The sequence below is a fragment of the Papio anubis genome, chromosome 1 (assembly GCF_008728515.1).
Source record: "Papio anubis isolate 15944 chromosome 1, Panubis1.0, whole genome shotgun sequence".
Classification (NCBI taxonomy): domain Eukaryota; kingdom Metazoa; phylum Chordata; class Mammalia; order Primates; family Cercopithecidae; genus Papio; species Papio anubis.
Window position 1 is genome coordinate 163,931,903 of NC_044976.1, and position 21,294 is coordinate 163,953,196.

Sequence of the window (21,294 nt, forward strand, 5' to 3'; positions counted from 1 at the left end):
CCAAGATTTTTTCATGTAGTAGTAACAATGACCTATTATTAAACATTCGTATAAACTAATTGAACTTTCTCTTCCTAAAATGGTATATCTTTAAGGTTTTAAAAAATTATATATACTCTGTAGTTGAACAAATTATATCATTTCTGAAGGATTTGATTTCTGGGTGAACCTTTTTAGGGTTGCTATGGTCTTCCATTACTTTTCTTTTCTTTTTTTTTTTTTTTTTTTTGAGTTGAAGTCTCACTCTGTCACCCAGGCTGGAGTGCAGTGGCAGGATCTCAGCTCACTTCAGCCTCTGCCTCCCAGGTTCAAGTGATTCTCCTGCCTCAACCTCACGAGTAGCTGGGACTACAGGCACGTGCCACCACACCCCATTAATTTTTGTATTTTTAGTAGAGATGAGGCTTTGCCATGTTAACCAGGCTGATTTCGAATTCCTGACTTCCAGTGATCCGCCCCCCTTGGCCTCCCAAAGTGCTGGGATTACATGCGTGAGCCTCCGCACCTGGCCATGTCTTCCGTTACTTTTCTGAGTTCTATTATTGTTCTTTTTTATTACCTTAAAATCTTTACTGTAGAAATACAAAAGCATACAGAAAAAATGTAATGAATCCGCATGTATCATAGCAATTCTTTTTTCATCTATATCCCATCTATCCTCCAAATATATTTTGTAGCAGATACCAAACACCGTAAATGTTTTAGTACTTATGCCTACAAGATATGAACTCTTTTAAAACATAATCACAATACTGTAAGTGTACCTAAATGAAGAGGGATATTTTCTTAATATCAACAAATAGATACTGTTAAAATTCCTAATTGTCTTTTAAATGCCATAATTTTTTTTATAGTGCTTAATGTATAAATTTCCCCTTAGTACACTGTTTTCCCCTTTGAAATTTATTTGTTGAAGAAACTGAGTTGTTTTTACTTTGGCTCTAGAGACTGATCATATTTAGATTAGTTTGTTTTTTCTTGCCAAAACACTTTATAGATATTGTTATATTTTATTGGGAGGCACAAAATATTTGATTGGCTCTCTTTTTGTGATGTTATTGGCTGTTAATACTTAGTATCTACTTCCATTAATTTATCACAAAATAGTGATATTCTAATTGTAACCTTTGTTCTTTATTAGCTGAAATATCTCTCTAAAGAGAAAAATTCTACTTATCTATCATTTAGTTACTCAGTGTTACAGTTCATATAAAGAAAGATAAATATTTGATTGTATCCCTTTATTTACCAGTTTTCATAATGAATTTGTTCCCTAGAATCATCCAACAGTGATTAATTAGGTTTTTAAGAGTTTTTCCATCACTACAAACATATCGTTTTGAACATATTTTTGTTATGTTTTAAGCCATTGCCGCTATTCTTCTTCTTCTTCTTTTTTTTTTTTTTGAGATGGAGTTTTGCTCTGGTTGCCCAGGCTGCAGTGCAATGGTACAATCTCAGTTCACTGCAACCTCTGTCTCCCGGGTTCAAGTGATTCTCCTGCCTCAGCCTCCCAAGTAGCTGGGATTACAGGCACTTGCCACCAGACCCGGCTAATTTTTTGTATTTTTAGTAGAGATGGGGTTTCACCATGTTGGGCAGGCTGGTCTCGAACTCCTAACCTCAGGTGACTGCTCGCCTCAGCCTCCCAAAGTGCTGGGATTACAGGCGTGAGCCACTATGCCCAGCATGCAGCTATTATTTGTACTGATACTCTTCTTGGCCAGTGTTCTAAATGGTGTGAGTCTGGCTGACATGATCTTAGTAACCTTTGATGGTTTCTTTGCTACTTGGTATGACGAAAGTGTTCCACACTCATTTTGTACTTTTTCTGAATTAGACTTAGAACTAGCTGTATTAGTTTGTTTTCACACTGCTGACAAAGGCATATACAAGACTGAGTAATTTATAAAGAAAAAGAGGTTTAATGGACTCACAGTTCCACATGGCTGGGGAGGCCTCCTGATCATGGCAGAAGGCAAAAGGCACATCTTACATGGTGGCAGACAAGAGAGAAATGACAACCAAGCAAAAGGGGTTTGCCCTTATGAAACCATCAGATCTCATGAGACTTATTCACCACCATGAGAACAATATGGGGGAAACTGCTCCATGATTGGATTATTTCCCACTGGATCTCCTGCACAAAACTTCGGAATTGTGGTAGCTACAATTCAAGATGAGATTAGGATGGGGACACAGCAAAATAATATCACAAGCCAAAGCTCTTTTTAGTTTTTTTCTTTCTTTTTTTTTTTTTTTTTTAGTGGGTTTTTAGTTCTATTAGGGTGACTACTTCTAGGCCTTTTCAGTGAACATAGTAGCGATTATTTTTTCAAATAAAATATATTATGAGCTCATATTTATATTTTCAATTCAGAATTAGAGTGGGCTTACATCTGTAGTGCTTCTATTTCACATCAATATATCCTTTACACTGCTGATAATCCTAGTTCTCAAGGCCACGAAGGACAATATAATTAGACTATGTCATACTTGCTTATTTGCCATATTCTCAATAAACACACAGACATCTCAGAATAACAGGGCTAACCCCACTAGCAGCAATAAAAGTATTGAAAAAGAGTTAATTTTTTTTTTTACAGTTTTAATTTTTTGCCATGCTAGTGGATATGTAGTGGTATCTCACTTTTGTCACTCCGTCTTTAGTCCTCTCCATGTGATTTTTTTCCCTGGTTTTTTTCCTGGTTACTTTTAGGATTTTCTAATTATCGTTAGGTTTTGATCATTTAACTATGATTTCTTGGTGTGGTTATTGTCATTTTTTTAAATTTTTTTTCTGTTTGGGTTCATTAAGCCTCTTGGATCTATAGATTTGTATTTTTCACCAAATTTGGGAATATTTTTCCTTTATTTTTGCCATTTATTTTTCTGTTTACCTCACTCCTCCTTCTTAGACTCCAATTACATTATGTTAAGAGTACTTGGTGTTGATTCACAGGTCATTAATGCTCTACTTATTTTTTTTTCCATCGTTTGTCTTTCTGTGTGTCATTTTATTTATTTATTTATTATTTTTTGACATGGAACCTCACTCTGTCACCCAGGCTGGAGTGCAGTGGTGCAATCTCAGCTCATCTTAACCTCCACCTCCCGGGTTCAAGCAATTCTCCTGCCTCAACCTCCCGAGTAGCTGGTACTACAGGTGCCCGCCACCATGCCCAGCTAATTTTTGTATTTTTGGTAGAGATAGGATTTCACTATGTTGGCCAGGCTGGTCTCAAATTCCTGACTTCAGGTGATCCACCCTCCTCAGCCTCCAAAAGTTCTGGGATTACAGGCATGAGTCATGGAGCCTGGCCTCTGTGTGTCATTTTAGATGTTCTATTGCTTTGTTTTTAAATTCACTAATCTTTTCTTGTGCTATATCTAATCTGATGTTAATCCCGTTCATTATATTTTTCATTTCAGGTATTAATGTTATGTGTTTTAATCTCTAGAATTTCAAATTTAGTCTTTTTAATATTCAAATTTCCTTGCTTTGAAGAGAATTTTTTATCTTCCTGGATATATGAAGTATATTTATAATAATTTTCTTAAAAAACATTTCTTCTCTTACGATTCCATAATCTCTGTCAATAGAGATCTGTTTCTACTGATAGTTTTTTTTCCCCCCTCCTGGTTAGGGTTTACGCTTTCCTGCCTCTTTCTATGGCAAATTTTTGATTGAATTCCAAACATTGCAGTTACTGTTGTATTTTGCTGAATCTCCTTAGATATTATTAGATTTTGTTCTAGGATTCTGCAGAATTACTTAGAAACAGTTTTACCTTTTAAGTCTTTTTTCCAAACTTTGTTAGGGCAGGTCCAGAGCAGCTGTTGCTCTGAGGACTTATGCGATTCCACTGCTGAGGTAATAACCGTCTAAAGAGTCTACTCAATTCCCTACTTAATCAGGGGTCTTTCCCCCTGATTGATTAGAACATGAAATATTCCCTATCCCTTGGATCTCAAGGGAAGAGTCCACCTATTCCCTTCCATTGATCCTTTCTCAGGCTTTATGTAGTTTTCTCCACAATCTCCATGTGCAGATCAATTCTTGGCCATAGACTACAGCAGTCTCCTGGACCTGGACAGATCTTTGTAGCCCTTTTTTTTTTTTCCTTTTGTGCAGCACTCTTCCTGAAATTACACCCAGAAATCTAGCTGTTTTGCCTTTCTTAACTCTGAATTCTGTCTTTTCAGCTCAGCACTGCTTCCAGGGTCTGTTTGGGGCCTCTTCTAACTACTGTAGCCTGGAGGCCCTCTCTTTAAACAATAAACTGGGATAATTGTAGGGGGCTTGTTTCTTTTGTTTCCCTTTTCTCAAAGATTATTGTTCTATACTGCTTGTCATCTAATGTTTCCAGTTCTTTAACACTGGAGAATTAATCTGGTCCCTGTTACTCCATGATAGTCAAAATTAAAATGCCATTAATTTTTAACACTGAAAATTGAAGATCTATTGTTTTCTCTGGCTTCTGTCTATACAGCTTCACATCCCATTGTCTCTAGTATTTCTTTTTCTCTTAATATCCAGGACTCATCATCCAAACCAATAACAAAGATCAGCTCACTTTTGGTCTATTTGCTTAAAGGCGTGAAGAATCTGAAATATCCAAGTGGTAGTCTTGGCTTCCAATTTAATAGTACCATTTTTGTGTACCTAGAGGAATCATTTCTTCCCTAAGTGTTGTTTCCAAAAGGTTAGATCCCAGATTCACCATAACAGAAAGTATGTCACCTACAAACCTCTAGTCCATTCCACGGAGGCTCCAGCTTTGAGCACCACTGCAGATGCCAGGACAGGACCCAGAGAAGTTCCAGGAGGGAAGGTGATTACTCAAGGAAAGAAAAGCATAGGTATTTGCCTAAGGGTATCTCTCCTTCAAGGCAAAAGGGACAAGATAAACCATTAAAAGGTTTTGTCTTCATGCTCTCCTACACATGCTTTTCAAAGAGTCAACCCAGGATGGGACTGTAAAATGTCAGTTGTGAATTTCTGTCTGGTGCCAGTAAATTATCCAGTAATACCTGTAAATAAGGCTTGAACTTTTCCCCTTCTGGTCAATTAATATTAAGAAACTCCCCATGAGTCATAAATAGAGATTGAAGGAGGATGACAGAGCAAAATACACAGGCAAGCTGGGAATGAAAATCAGTTGTTAACGCAATTTACTTGTGTTTTCAGGGTCTACTTTGTCTGAACCTATATATTTCACTTCCATCTGAATAATGTAATGCCACTGAGTTTGTCTAACTCTATGACTAGGAAGTCAAATAACCCCAGTTTGTTATAGCAATAGTGTCATGTTGCCACCTGATGTTCCAAAGTCAGACTTTCTTTTTGTTGTTGTTTTTAAAAATTTCTGAACCTAACATTATGAACAGACCAAAGTCAGGCTTCATTCTCTGCCAGGGACCAATCAAGTTAAGAGCTGTTTCTGAAAAGAAGATTGTTATTGTTAAAATACATGGCTTTGCTCTTAGACCTTGGGAGCCAACACTAGATTTTTTTTCCTCCAGATTTGCCAAAAGTGTCACAGCCGATCATAGACATTTGAATATGATTAAAGCTTCATTGTAATTGCATTACATTTTTGTTCAGTTTATACTTGTGCTGGGATCCATTAAAAATATTCAGTCTTGGCCAGGCGCAGTGGCTCATGCCTGTAATCCCAGCACTTTGGGAGGCCAAAGCAGGCAGATCACTTGAGGCTAGGAGTTCGAGACCAACCTGGCCAACATGGCAAAACCCCATCTCTACTAAGAATACAATAGTTGGCTGGTGTGATGGTATGCACCTGTAATCCCAGCTACTTCGGAGGCTGAGGCAGGAGAATTGCTTGAACCCAGGTGGCAGAGGTTGCAATGAGCCAAGAGCCTGTCACTGCACTCCAGCCTGGGCAACAGAGTCAGACTCTGTCTCAAAAAAACAGTATTCAGTCTTTGGGCAAATCTGACAAATGGATATAAATGGTATGTTTAAATATGATATTTGTTACTTCCAAAATGAAAAGATGTTTACCAAGCCCTGTGCCTTTTTTTTTATAGTAGGCAGTGAGAAGGTACAAGAACTTCTCCTTTCCTTTGGAGACGGTATCTTGACATGCTCAATGTCACTGGCTCTTCAGGAATTTTATGGAAGTGGTAGATCCCTGTATTTTGGTGGAATTAGTATCCTATGCTCTGGCACACAAGAATTTTATCAAGGTATCATGCATACCTGGACTACATTGATATCAATGTAAGAGACCAGCATGAGCTCCTGCAAAGTGACAATACGATAAATGTCTCCATGAGCTCAATTGTGGCCCAGAACCAGTGAGTTGTCACCACTCTGGAACAAGATAGAAAAGGTATCCTGCTGTCCTTTCAGGTGAAAGAAACTGTGTTTTTTGATTAGCATAGAATGAAAGTATTTACTGCCCCAATAGCTGCATGTTATGTACCAGTGGTATCAGTTTGCTCCAGGAAAAAGACACATCTGCAGTAGTTGCTATAACTGGAGCCACAAATTAATAAAAATAATTATTTGTAAATCATAGAAAACATTTAATGTGATAGTGTTTTTTAGACAATTAGAGACTTAAATGTTTATTTTTTGACTGCTTTTTTCTGATACATATATTCAATAATTTGCAAATTTTGAGAGTAAATCACATGTGATGCAAATTAATAATATTAGAATTTAATACATAGAAAGTAAATACAGTCTAGGGCAGTTTTATCTGATTCATATTTCTGTGTGACTCTGCAAGGCCATTATGAATGGCCTCTTTCAATATCTACTTTGAAGTAATAACTGTGTGTTTAAAAAATGTATCCCTTATAATATCAATTTTTTTGCTGGTCTATTTGCTTTCTGATTTATTATTTAACATTAATCAAAGATTTAAAGATATATCAAGCAGATAATGAACTTTATTCGTTTTAAGAAACACTAGTTTTAAGAGGAAGTCATTTATTTATTTGTTCAACAATAGACAATTCTGGTTATTTATCTAGACTTTTAACATAATGCGATTACTTACAACAGAATGGGTTTCTCCACTGTGAAAGATGAATACAGTCATTTACTTGGGCCATTTCTTGTGAAAATACATTTAATCTGGTAATATTTTATAGTCTAACACTGTGATTGCTTTTACTCTATTAGAAGGATTTCAACCAGATACAATTGAATTATTAAAGAGTAAATAATTTCCATTTTCTTGTGTGTCTAATTCTCTTGTTTTCCATTACAACTCCTGGTCATAAAAATGTAAATTTAATATGCAAATTAAATTCACTTCAGTAAATATATTCACAGCAGCTTTAGGTGAAAACAAAACTACCTTTCAGCTAGTGCCAAAACGTAAATCATGCCACTTTATAAAATAAATATGCATAATTTTCTTCAGAAAAAAACACAAAAACTGTAACTGTAATTTCTTTCAAGATTGTTATATTTATGAGCAAAAAGGGCATGGGTTGAAAATTTAGATAAATCAAGCACAATACATAGGAATTTATGGTTTCAGTGTTTGTTTGTTTTTTTTTTTTTTAATTTTTTCGTTTGTTTTTGAGACAGAGTCTGGCTCTGTCACCCAGGCTGGAGTGCAGTGGCACTCTCTTGGCTCACTGCAGTCTTCGGCTCCCTGGTTCAAGTGATTCCGGTGCCTTAGCCTCTCAAATAGCTGGGATTACAGACGTGTGCCACCATCCCCGGCTAATTTTTTTTTTTTTTATTCTTAGTAGAGACGGGGTTTTGCCATGTTAGCCAGGCTGGTCTTGAATTCCTGGCCTCGAGTGATTTGCCCACCTTGGCCTCCCAAAGTGCTGGGATTGCAGGCATGAGCCACCATGCCTGGCCTTCAGTGACTCTTTGAACAGATAAAATATTGAGTTATTGCAAGGATGTAAGCAATGGCTGAATAAACATTACTGTATGCCTAGTACGCAAAAGCTGTATAAAATGCTAAGTATGTAAGCTCTGAGGCTGCTGACAGTAATATCAAGTCATTGGCTATACTAATTTAACAAACACTTATTAAATGCCTATTAGGTGCCAAATTTGTCTTAGACACTAGGGATTTAAAAATAAAAAAAGTCGTAAACTCTATTCTTGAAGAGCTTACTTCCATACCTAGGGAGAAAGGCATATAACAAATACTTATAATTCAACGTGCAGTAGTAGAGATTTTAAAATGTTGGAGAGTAGATTTGCATAGAGATTTGCATGGAGAGGTGGCAAAGGATCCATAAAGGATGTGAATTTTGAGCACTGGGAAATAAAAAATATGGTAAATAAACTATATTTTGGTATTCAGAAAGTTGTCTGTATCAGGTATTAAGGGCACAGCATGATTAACTCTATCTATTATCTATTGCTGCCTAACAAATCACCCCAAAGCGAGTGGCTTAAGACAAAAATACTTTATTATTGTAGGTAACGCATCCATAGACTGTTTGAATTCCCACAGAAAGTTACTCAATTCTCTATTCTTATCTTGCAGCCTTATACTATAGTTAGTGGTTTCCTTCTGTAGCTAGTAGCTCAGCAAACTATTGTTCACAAGACAAGCTGGCCTGCCACCTAGTTTTGAAAATAAAGTTTTATTGGGATATAATCATGCTCATTTATTTACTTATTGTATATGCCTGCTTTTGTGCCACAACAGCAGAGCTGAGTAGTTACAATAGAGATTGTATGGTTTGCAAAGCTGGAAACCACAGCCACCATCCCCCAACTCTAGACCAGTATTGTCCAATAGAACTTTCTGTGACGTTAATGTGGCTATAGGGCACTTGAAATGTGGTTACTGTGACTGAGAAACTGGATTTTAAAGTTTACTTAATTTTAGTTAATTTAAGTTTAAATTGCTACATGAGACAAGTGGCTACATATTGGACAGCCCAGTTCTAGACAGTAAGTTCCCTGAAGCCAGTGACCAACTTTTGGTTATCTTTTTTACCCCATTATATCCCATTGTGCCCAGTATATAGCTTTATACTTAGCAGACTCAGTTGTTGTCTCAACAAATATTTGTTGAATTAATTTTATCATGGTTGTTTTTATTTATTGTGGTCAAACTTTGTGAAATAGTTAAAGCTAAAGTATTTTTCTTGGGATGATTAGTGTTTTTGACTCAGTTCAAATGCCCAATGACTTCCTGAAAATGTCTCCAAATGTTCTAGCCTATAGGAATTTTTCTCTCTGAAGGAACAGCCATCTTCAAGGGTGTAATCCACAGCATAAATAATTCAGCTAAGGATAATGGCCTCCAGCTGCATTCATGTTGCTGCAAAGGGCACGATTTTGTTCTTTTTTATGGCTGTGTAGTATTCCATAGTGTATATGTACCACATTTTCTTTATCCAATTAATTTTCCTAAGCAAATTAACACAGGGACAGAAAACCAATCCCGCATGTTCTCATATATAAGCGGGAGCTAAACACTGGGTATTCACGGGCATAAAGATGGGACCAATAGACACTGGAGACTACTAGAGGGAGGAGGGAAGAAAGGGAGCAAGGGTTAGAAAACTAACTGTTGAGTACTATGCTCTCTTACCTGGGTGACTGGACCATTCATACACCAAACCTCAGCATCACATATGTAACCAACATCCATGTAACGAACCTGCAAATGTACCCCCTGAATCTAATATAAAAGTTGATATTTTTTAAAAAAGAATTACACTAAGTGCCCAGTTTGGCCACTATCTCAGATGCTGGGGCAAGGCCCTGCCTCTCCAGAGCAGCCCTGGGAGGGAAAGTGATTCCTCAGGGAAAGAAAAACTTGCCTGGGATCACAAGGCCTGTAGCTCTTAATGACTTGCTCTGACTTTCCACACAGTCACTTCGCCCAGTGCTGAAGTCAGCCTCAGGAGGACTGCAGCAATGCTTCAAGAACTACAGTTCCCTTTCTCTCAAAGACCCAGTTGCAAGGGCTGGCTTATTCATGCTATTTCTTTGTTACCTCAAGGTAAATTTATTTCTAGGATTTTACCACCCTGCTCTACCACTGCGTCTTGGAAGGAGCCCGTCTGTTTTTCCCACAAGTCTTGTGGAGTATCAGAGAATAGGAATTGGGGTACAGGTCATTCCTTCTCAGTGGCGTCTAAAGCAAGTTGGTTCTTTATGTGCCAGGAAGAGGACAATCTTGTTAAATAAGAGGTGCTGTTATCCTTTCCAAAAGCAGGTGCCTTCTTGTCTTACATTTGTATAACTAAATAGTAACACTTGAAGGCTAGCAGAAAAGAGAAGTCAGCTTGGAGGCAACCATTTTTTGTTGTTGTTCTATGTGACAGATGCTTTAATGAGCAAAATTTAGGTGCTTCCACTTATAGACTGATAGAAGGGAGGAAAGAAGAAAAGAATGGAGGAAAGAAGAAAATAATGAAGGAAAAAAGAAAAAGGAAAAAGGAAAGAAAAAATTAAAAATGCTTTGATAGACATGTTTATATAGTTTTTTCATTTTGTAGTATACCCAGTCTGTTTCCTCAATCCTATATTGGTGGCCCTTTAACTTTTCCCCCTCTTTCACTATTATAAATAACTGCAATTTTCCATATATCCTTGTGTACCTGATAGGGTTTTTCTACAGGAAACATTAAGAAAATGCACAATTTACAATTTGATAGATTGACAAATAGCCTTCCAAAAATGTTTGCCACATAAAAATATGTATTTCTGTTTTCTCTTGGAAAATTGAAAGTTTGGCCACTGGGCCTAAATTCCTACTGGGTAACCAATGTGCAGCAGCTGGGCAAGAGCTTCAGGCTTTCAACTGGGCCTGTGTGGTCCGCTTCATTATTGTGCCCACCGTCCCTACTGCCTGTCTCTTAATTTGAGGTACCTACCTAGTTCATGAGCCCTTGAGTTTGCAGCTCCTGCCTTAATACATAGCACACAAGTGACACAAACAACAACAACAACAACAACAACACACAAATAAAAAACAACCACTTCCCAGTAAGTGGTCGTTTTTGGAATAACCAGAAAAAAAAAATGGTTGCTCAACTCCTCCTCTGTAGTTTTCAAAGCTGGGGGGGGAAATGGGTAAAATCTATACAGGGTTTTGAAAATGCAACTATATTTTGAAAGTCAGACTGGCTGGGCACAGTGGCTCACACCTGTAATCCCAGTACTTTGGGAGGCCGAGGTGGGCAGATCACCTGAGGTCAGGAGTTCGAGACCAGCCTGACCAATATGGAGAAACCCTATCTCTACTAAAAAAAAAAAAAAAAAAGAAAGAAAAGAAAATTAGCTGGGGCATGGTGGCACATGCCTGTAATCCCAGCTACTCAGAAGGCTGAGGCAGGAGAATCGCTGGAACCTGGGAGGCGGAGGTTGCGGTGAGCCAAGATTGCGCCATTTGTACTCCAGCCTAGGCAACAAGCGAAACTCTGTCAAAAAAAGAAAGCCAGACTGTTTATCAGTAGTAGAATATGGGAGCTATGATTCAGGCATCATGAGATAATTTACCCTGCCACCAACTTGCTACTGCATAAATGTTGAAGTGAGCATTTCTTCTCTGATATGTTCTGAGGAATCTAGAGAACAGAGTATAATGTACTCATTTGTGTGAGAAATATATTCTGTGTAAGAAATATTTGTGTAAGAAATAACTCATATAGTTATTAGTTCAAAGTCAAAACTCTCCATTTTTGAAATTTTATTTTATTTATTTTTTGACTTTTATTTTAAGCTCATAGGTGCAAGTGCAGGTTTGGTACATAGGTAAACTTGTGTCATGGGGGTTTATCTTGCAGATTATGTCATCACTCAGGTATTAAGCCTAGTACCCATTAGTTATTTCCCCTGATGCTCTCCTTCCTCCCACCCTGCATCCTCTGAAAGGGCCCAGTGTTTGTCGTTCCCCGCTAAGTGTTCATGTGTTCTCATCCTTTAGCTTCCATTTATAAGTGAAAACATGTGGTATTTGGTTTTCTGTTTCAGTGTTAGTTTGTTAAGGACAATGATCTCCAGCTCCATTCATGTCCCTGCAAAGGACATGATCTCGTTCTTTTTTATGGCTACATAGTATTCCGTGTTGTACATGTACCTCATTTTATTTATCCAGTCTACCATTGGCAGGCATTTAGGTTGATTCCATGTGTTTGTTGTCATGAATAGTGTTGCAATGAACATACGCATACATGTGTCTTTATAATAGAATGATTTATATTCCTTTGGCTATATACCCAGGAATGGGATTGCTGGGTCAAATGGTATTTCTGTATTCAGGTCTCTGAGGAATTGCCACACTGCTTTCCACAATGGTTGAACTAATTTACACTCCCAACAATAGTGTATAAGTGTTCCTTTTTCTCCACAACCTCACCAACATTTGTTATTTTTTTCTTTTTAGTAATAGCCATTCTGACTGGTGTGAGATGGTATCTCATTGTGGTTTTTATTTGCATTTCTCTAATGATCAGTGATGTTGCAGAGCTCTTTTTTAAAAAATAGAAAGTTAATTCAATTTATTTGAAAATATAGAGTTATTTTGATATGATGTAAATAGATATATGTCAAACAAACAAATGAGATGGGAAATAGGAAGTTCTTTTTCTCTCTAACTTACCTGCAAGTAGGCAGGGTATGAAATTTTTTGTAACTTGTTAAAAGATTGAACCACATCTTTACCTAAAATGCAATGCTAGGCCATCTGGCAAAAGCCTTTTTAACCCATAAGTAGTTGGCTGTAATACAACTTCCAATTCTTGAGAGCCTGTGTGGTCTTCAGTCGTTCTCAACATGTATATGAATGAGAGTGGAGGTAAGGAGAGGTTTGGGGTGTCTGAAACGGGGTTGTCTCTAATAGACAATACTAATGGTAACATTTATAGAGGGCTGAGAGGAGTGAGAATATTAGGGGTAGGCCTGTAAAGGCGATGCAGGACAGGGTGTGAGATCAAGTCTCCAGTGGTGTGGGAAGAAGAGCTGCAAGGTTTTCTTTTTTTAATTATCTTTATTTTATTTTTTAAGATTTCCATGGGTTATTGGGCAACAGGCAGTGTTTGGTTACATAAGTAAGTTCTTTAGTGGTGATTTGTAAGATTTTGGTATACCCATCACCTGAGCAGTATATATATCACCCAATTTGTAGTCTTTCATCCCTCAATCCCTTCCCACACTTTCCCCCTGAGACCCCAAAGTTCACTGTGTCATTCTTATGCCTTTGTAACCTCATAGCTTATCTCCCACTGATGAGTAAGAACATATGATATTTGGTTTTCTATTCCTGAGGTACTTCACTTAGAATAATCGTCTCCAATCTCATCCAGGTCATTAATTCACTTCTTTTTATGGCTGAGTAATATTCTATTATAGAATGCAATTCCCATCAAAATACCACCATCATTCTTCACAGAATTAGAAAAAACAATTCTAAAATGCATACAGAACCAAAGAAGAGCCTGCAGAGCCAAAGCCAGACTAAGAAAAAGAACAAATCTGGAGTCATTACATTATCTGATTTAAAACTGTACTATAAGACCATAGTCGGCCGGGCGCGGTGGCTCAAGCCTGTAATCCCAGCACTTTGGGAGGCCGAGACGGGCGGATCACGAGGTCAGGAGATCGAGACCATCCTGGCTAACACGGTGAAACCCCGTCTCTACTAAGAAATACAAAAAACTAGCCGGGCGAGGTGGCAGGCGCCTGTAGTCCCAGCTACTCGGGAGGCTGAGGCCGGAGAATGGCGTGAACCTGGGAGGCGGAGCTTGCAGTGAGCTGAGATCCGGCCACTGCACTCCAGCCTGGGCTACACAGCGAGACTCCGTCTCAAAGAAAAAAAAAAAAAAAAAAAAAAGACCATAGTCACCAAAACAGTATGGTACTGCTATAAAAGTAGGCAAATAGACCAATGGAACAGAATAGAAAACCCAGAAATAAACCCTAATACTTACAGCCAACTGATCTTTGACAAAGCAAATAAAAACATAAAATGGGGAAAGGACACTCTCTTCAACAAATGGTGCTGGGATAATTGGCAAGCCACATGTGGGAGAATGAAACTGGGATGATCCTCATCTCTCACCTTATACAAAAATCAACTCAAGGTGGATCAAGAACTGAAATCTAAGACCTGAAACTATAAAAATTCTAGAAGATAACATTGGAAAAACCCTTCTAGACATTGGCTTAGGCAAGCTTTCATGACCAGGAACCCAAAAACAAATGCAATACATACAAAGATAAATAACTGTGACTTAATTAAACTAAAGAGCTTTGCATGGCAAAAGCAACAGTCAGCAGAGTACACACACAACCCACAGAGTGGGAGAAAATCTTCACAATGTATACATCCGACAAAGGACTAATATCCAGAATCTATAACAAATTCAAACAAATTAGCAAGAAAAAAAGCAAACAATCCCATCAAAATGTGGCTAAGGACATGAGCTGCAAGGTTTTCTATGTGTAGCAGCCAGGTGTTACTCAGCTCTACCTTATGGCGATTCCTCAAAGATCTAGAACTAGAAACACCATTTGACCCAGCTATCCCATTACTGGGTATATACCTAAAGGATTATAAATCATGCTGCTATAAACACACATGCACACGTATGTTTATTGCAGCACTATTCACAATAGCAAAGACTTGGAATCAACCCAAATGTCCATCAGTGACAGACTGGATTAAGAAAATGTGGCACATATACACCATGGAATACTATGCAGCCATAAAAAAGGATGAGCTCCTGTCCTTTGTAGGACATGGATGCAGCTGGAAACCATCATTCTCAGCAAACTATCGCAAGAACAGAAAACCAAACACTGCATATTCTCACTCATAGGTGGGAACTGAACAATGAGATCACTTGGACACAGGAAGGGGAACATCACACACTGGGGCCTATTATGGGGAGGGGGGAGAGGGGAGGGATAGCATTAGGAAATATGCCTAATGTAAATGACGAGTTAATGGGTGCAGCACACCAAGATGGCACGTGTATACATATGTAACAAACCTACACTTTGTGCACATATTCCCTAGAACTTAAAGTATATATTAAAAAAAAAAAAAAAGAATAAAGGCAATTTAGCTAAAAGGAGTACAGCTAGCTGTTAGTCTCCAGTTGCAGTGCCTTCAGGACACATCTTAGCTTTGGGGCTGAGGAAATGCTCTTCCTGGGCAGCTTCCAACCAGTAACTGAACAGTAAAGAGGTAAAAAGACCTTATCATTTCTGTCCAACATGGGACTCTTCTTACAGGCAATATTTTTTCCAAACTATCCACTAGGTTGCTCGAGACTTTACCAGAGATGCCTCCTGGTTTGAACCACATTCTTTCTTTCTCTCTTTCCTTTCCCATGAGTCCCTTCCCAATTCTTCAGCCTCCTCTTTTTAATCTTTCACTGGTGTTATTTCCCAATAAACTGTTGGCTCTCCTAACCCTATACCAGTATCTGCTTCTTTGAGGGCCCAATATAGTGTCAGCTCTATGTAAACTCGCTACTCCATGAACAGTTAACCCTTGAACAACATGGGTTTGAACTGCACAAGTCCACTTATACTTCCATCTCTGCTACCCCTACTCAAAATGAAGACAAGGATGAAGACCTCTATGATGATCCACTTCCATTTAATAAATAGTAAATACATTTTCTCTTCCTCATGATTTTCTTAATAACATTTTTTCTTCTAGCTTACTTCATTATAAGAATACAGTATATAATACATATAACATATAAAATATGTGTTTATTGACTATTTTATTGGCAGAGCTTCTGCTCAACAGTAGGCTATTAGTAGTTAAGTTTTTGGGAGTTGAATTTATACACCAATTTTTGACTACGCAAGCATTGGTACTTCCAACCCCTGCAGTTGTTCAAGGGTAAACTATGTATGTATTTAAAGATTCACTAAGTAAGTCTGATGCAAATGCTACAAAGTATAGGAGATGAAATTATATGTGTACAAATGCTGTGAAAACTTCTTACAGAGTTAATTATATAGCTCTAATTCTGCTTAACATTGCTTAATTTTTTAATGGAAGAAAAAAATAAGTTCAAGTATTTTCAACTTTTTCATTGCCATTTCAGAGGGACCATTTGTGTAATGTTTTCTCGTATCATTTTCTTGAACAGAATATGTTTGACGTGTTGAAATGTCTGATTTCTGAGGTTGCACAAGAGATTTATCTGCATCTCTTTTTGCCTGACATTGTAGCATCTGCTGAAAAGAAAATTGTATAGATTTTGGATTCATGTTCTTCTGTCTTTCAGAATTCATGAACCCAACATCTCCATACTTATAATTGGATTTGAATCCCTAAGATACTGTTTAAATTTTTTCCCTTTTATGAGTTTTCTATTTCTTCAGTGAAAGTCTTAAACATGTTATATCACTGGCTTCTCGATAAGGAAATAAAGAATTAATTCAAACAAAAACACAGGAAATAAAAAAACAAGTCTAAAAGCAAACCTCAGAAGTATAATTTTTATGTTTATGACATTTATGTTTTCCATATTCATGTTCACTGCAAGTAGCCATATGCATCTTTAAGTAATGTATATAAGCAAGCAGACAAAGAAATGATGTATTTGTTTACTTATATTTAAAGATGCTCTGGATATAGCTTAGGTGCAGAGAGTACAGGAAACAAAATATGAATCTAATCTGAGTGGTGCCCCTTAAAGATACTTACTTACCTTTCTTTTTGTCCTAGGCAGCAAGCAAATTGTCAGGAATTTATCAAACTGTTCACTAAAAGATGTAAGATGGTGCTCTATAGAAGATAACTTGATAAAATCTTTTTTTTTTTTTTTTTTTTTTTTTTTTTTGAGACGGAGTCTCGCTCTGCCGCCCAGGCTGGAGTGCAGTGGCCGGATCTCAGCTCACTGCAAGCTCCGCCTCCCGGGTTCACGCCATTCTCCTGCCTCAGCCTCCCGAGTAGCTGGGACTACAGGCGCCCGCCACTGCGCCCGGCTAGTTTTTTGTATTTTTTAGTAGAGACGGGGTTTCACCGTGTTAGCCAGGATGGTCTCGATCTCCTGACCTTGTGATCCGCCCGTCTCGGCCTCCCAAAGTGCTGGGATTACAGGCTTGAGCCACCGCGCCCGGCCGATAAAATCTTTACACTTTAGGTTTCAGTTATTCCTTCAGTGTTTATGTTTTTATAAGATTTTTTAAAGTAAGGATAATTAAAGCCTTTGTTTTTAAAGGCCTCTTCAAGTAATTGCACATTTTCTGTCAGCAGGCTTTTTTTGGTCTTTTTTAAATAAAATGTGCTTATGATTGCACTATTCTTATCAGCATACTGTTTTACTTATTTGATGAATGGTGCATGTTTAATGTGTTTAATGTTAAATAGTCTTTAATGCCAACACATACTTCTGTCATCTCTTAGGTCTTCAAAAACAATTGTTTTATTTACATGTTTATTTGTGTATTTTAAACTATTCTGACACATTTCAAATGAGAACAGCTAAAAACAGTGTGTTAAAGAAGAGTATGCTCTGTGCAGAAATCTATTAAATCATTGATCATTTATTGGTAGTGGTCATTGAATTAGCCTATCTATATATGTGTGTTAGGTTCCTAGGGGTTCCCTAACAAAATGCCACAACCTAGGTGGCTTTAAACAACAGAAATGTATTCTCTCACAGTTCTAGGGGTTAGATGTCCAAAGTCCAGGTATCAGCAGGGGTGGTTCCTTCAGAAGGTTCTGGAAGAGATCTGTCCATGTTTCTTTTCTATCTTCTGGTGGTTGTCTGAAATCCTTGATGATCCTTGGCTTGCTGATGCACCCAATTTCTGCCTCTTTCTTCACACAGTATTTTCCCTTGTGTCTATCTCTTACGCTTCTTATATTTTCTCATTTGTTTTCAAACTTGTCATTTTTTTCACTATGCATCTTTCTTTTCATGATGAATTGAAGGGAATTATTACGACTCATAATTGTCTCATATTTAATCCTGGGACCATTAATATTTATTGCTAGTATGTGAAATACAACTTCTTCACTAAAACTATTGCAACAAGAAATAGTTTAAATATTCTGAACATTTACATCAAAGTGTTCATCATCAGATACCCAAACTCTCTTCCAAATCTCTCTCAATGTCTGATCAGAATCTCTCAATCTATTAATTGAACAATTAAGTTTTGTCATTTTCAGTTCCCTTATTCTAAAATATTTCAAAGTCACTTAAGTTTTAGGTTAAATGTCATGTCATATTATAAGCTTGGCTCTCCTGTTGACACAGGAGCTTGGTATGTACTCACAAAGACATGGAAGACAGGATGTGCAGTGAAGAAAGCACAGGCTTTGGACAGAACCTGGATTCAAACCTTGTTCTGTGACTATTAAATTTTTAATCTTGAAGAAGTTAGTTACTTTATCTGTGAAATGGTGCTAGTCATTTGGAGGATTAATGACAATAGCTAATGCTTATGTAGCATTTATTATATGACAAGCATTGTTCTAAGTACGTTACACATATTAACTTTATTATCCCCATATTATAAAGAAGGCAAAGTGAGACGCAAGGAAGTTTGGTAGCTTTCCTAAGTCAATTAACTAGTAATGATGCAGATGGAATTTGAACACAAGCATTCTGGTTTCTAAATCTGCACTCTGAATAACTCCATATTGCCTCTCCAGTGAATCATTTGTCACAGAGCAGCCTGACCCAGTGACCTGTGTACCTTTTGATTTTTCACGTGGAGATACATTCAGGCACCTCTATATATCTGCAGAGTAATGGAAAATATTTTGTTTTTACTACAAAACTAGATTAACACGGTTCTGAAGATTCCAAGCTCAGAAACAAGGTTTTTATATTTTAAAAAAAAAAACAAAAACAAAAAACAAAAGCCAAGCATAATGTCTTTGGAAGGATGTGGAAGCTATTCTCTGCCTCTGATCAGCATTGTTTGTTTTTTAATGAATTTAAATTTGAAGATGCCTCTTCATGAATAGCTATGAAGGAGAATATCTTATAGTCTTTAAAATGTTCTAATTCTGAATATGAGAGTATCTTGCATAGGGAATGTTTAAATCACTATTTAGAGTTTGAAACTATTTAGCAACTATTAAGTGGCCCGATAACACTTCAGAGTAACATACCAGATGTTTTAATGTTCTGTTCTCATCCTAGATGGCTGGACAGACTTAGAAATATGTGACTCATTTATAGAAAACTTCTGATGGGGGTCCATTATGGTCAACTCAAATACCTAAATTATAAACACTGCAGCAAACACAACAGAACATGAAAATACCCTCTTCATATACACAAGAACAAGGCATGTTGCACTCTAGAGACCAAACACCATCTTTGATGAACTAATCTTGTAACTTTGACATTCACCGGGGAACAAAGTATAAATAATTTGAAGATATATTTAATTGAAAGAGACAGTCAAGCTACTCAGCTAGAACTAAGGCTGTTTTGTTGAGGTAGATGCAAAGGGTTAATTTCTGGTTCATGGCACTAGATAGTGGTGGTTCACTATCTGAGGAGGGGCTGAGGGAATCTGGTAGGAGGATAAATCAAAAGTGTCTGGTGTATATGAGCAGCAGGCTGCGAGAAGCCCTCGTTTGACGGCTGATAACATATCTGTCTCCCTGCATTCAGGCTGGATCATGGTATTTAAAATATAGTCAGAGTATATTTTATGTTGGTGATATTATGGAGGTATTTATACAAATTTAAATCTTTTAAAAATTAAATTATGTAATATTTCAAACTCACCAAATATACAAAAAATAAAATGACACCCACTTAGATATGATACATGTTAAACCACTTGGTTGTAATAGATGTTTACATTTTTCTTGCTTGAATTCACTTTTCTTTCTTATCCTCCTCCTTTTTTTTAAAAAAAAAGTATTAATATGACATTTCAAACATATAAAAGAAGAAACAACAATCTTGTTTGATCTACATACCTACCCACTTCTCCATCTCCTTAGATTATTTGGTAGCAAGTTCTAGATATCATTATCACTTCATCCATACATTTTTAAACATCAGTTTTTAAAATAAAAGGATTAATTTAAAAATAGATCTATATTACCATATATCACCTAAATAATTAATAGAATTCCTTAACATCCTTGAGTATTCACTCAGTATTCAAATATTCCTGTGTTTTTCATAATTTATAAGTTTGTTTGAATCAGAACCAAAGTGATGTCTGTACATTGCAATTCGTTGATAGATTGCTTAGCTCTCATAATTTATATACTCTAAATTTTTCTGATTGTATCCCAATAGCTCCACTTAACACTTTTCTTTGTTCCCTGCTTTTCAGAAAATTGGGGGTTGAATCTAGACATTTATGTGGAGATAAGCTCTCTTTTTTTGAGCAAGAATATTTCATAAATACCTTCTGTACTTCTATTAGGGGCATATAATGTTGATTTTGTCTTTCTCTTACGATTACTGTTAAGATCATCTGAGCATTGTCTCTTTTATCATCCTCTCTTTAAAGAAGTAAAATGTTACAGATACCATTAAAGTCCTATTCCACCCTCTTTCTCTCCCTGGAGGTAAATACAATTCTGAACTTTGTATGTTTTGTGTTCATACATGTTTTTACACCTGGGCTATATATGCAGATTTTTATAAACTAGATTTAAGCTGTGTTTACAGTAAGATGCAGTGGTTCACTCCTGTAATCCCAGCACTTTGGGAGGCCCAGGCGGGAGGATCACTTGAGCCCAGGAGTTTGAGACCAGCCTGAGTAACCTAGTGAGACTCTGTCTCTACAAAAATTAAAATAAAAAAATTAGCCAGGTGTGGTGATGCATGCCTGTAGTCCCAGCTACTTGGTAGGCTGAGGTAGGAGGATCACTTGAGCCTGGGAGGTTGAGGGTGCAGTGAGCCACAATCATGCCATGACACTCCAGCTGGGCAACAGGGCCAGATCCTATTTTTTAAAAAGTGTTTTTATGTTTAAAAATTTTACACATTTGTTATCACATCGCATGAAGGCACTCACAGCTTTCTTTTGGGTTTGATCTATGTCAATATGTGAGAATATAATTCATCTTTTAAAATTATAGTTTAATATTGCATTATATGAATGAATCCCACGTTTTAAATCAGTATCTTTACTTTTGGACAAGTACGTCAGTTTCACTCTTTCCTATTATAAATAGCACTGCAATGAATATTCTTGTGCCTCAGTCCTTGTGCATATGGACTCAAGTTACTCCAGGGTAGGTACTTAAAAGGGAAATTTCTGAGTTGCAGTCATGTGCTGGAGTTAACTCATGCTGTCTCATGGGAGCCTATTAAGTTTTTTAATTAATATTTAAATTAAATATTAATTAACTTAAAATT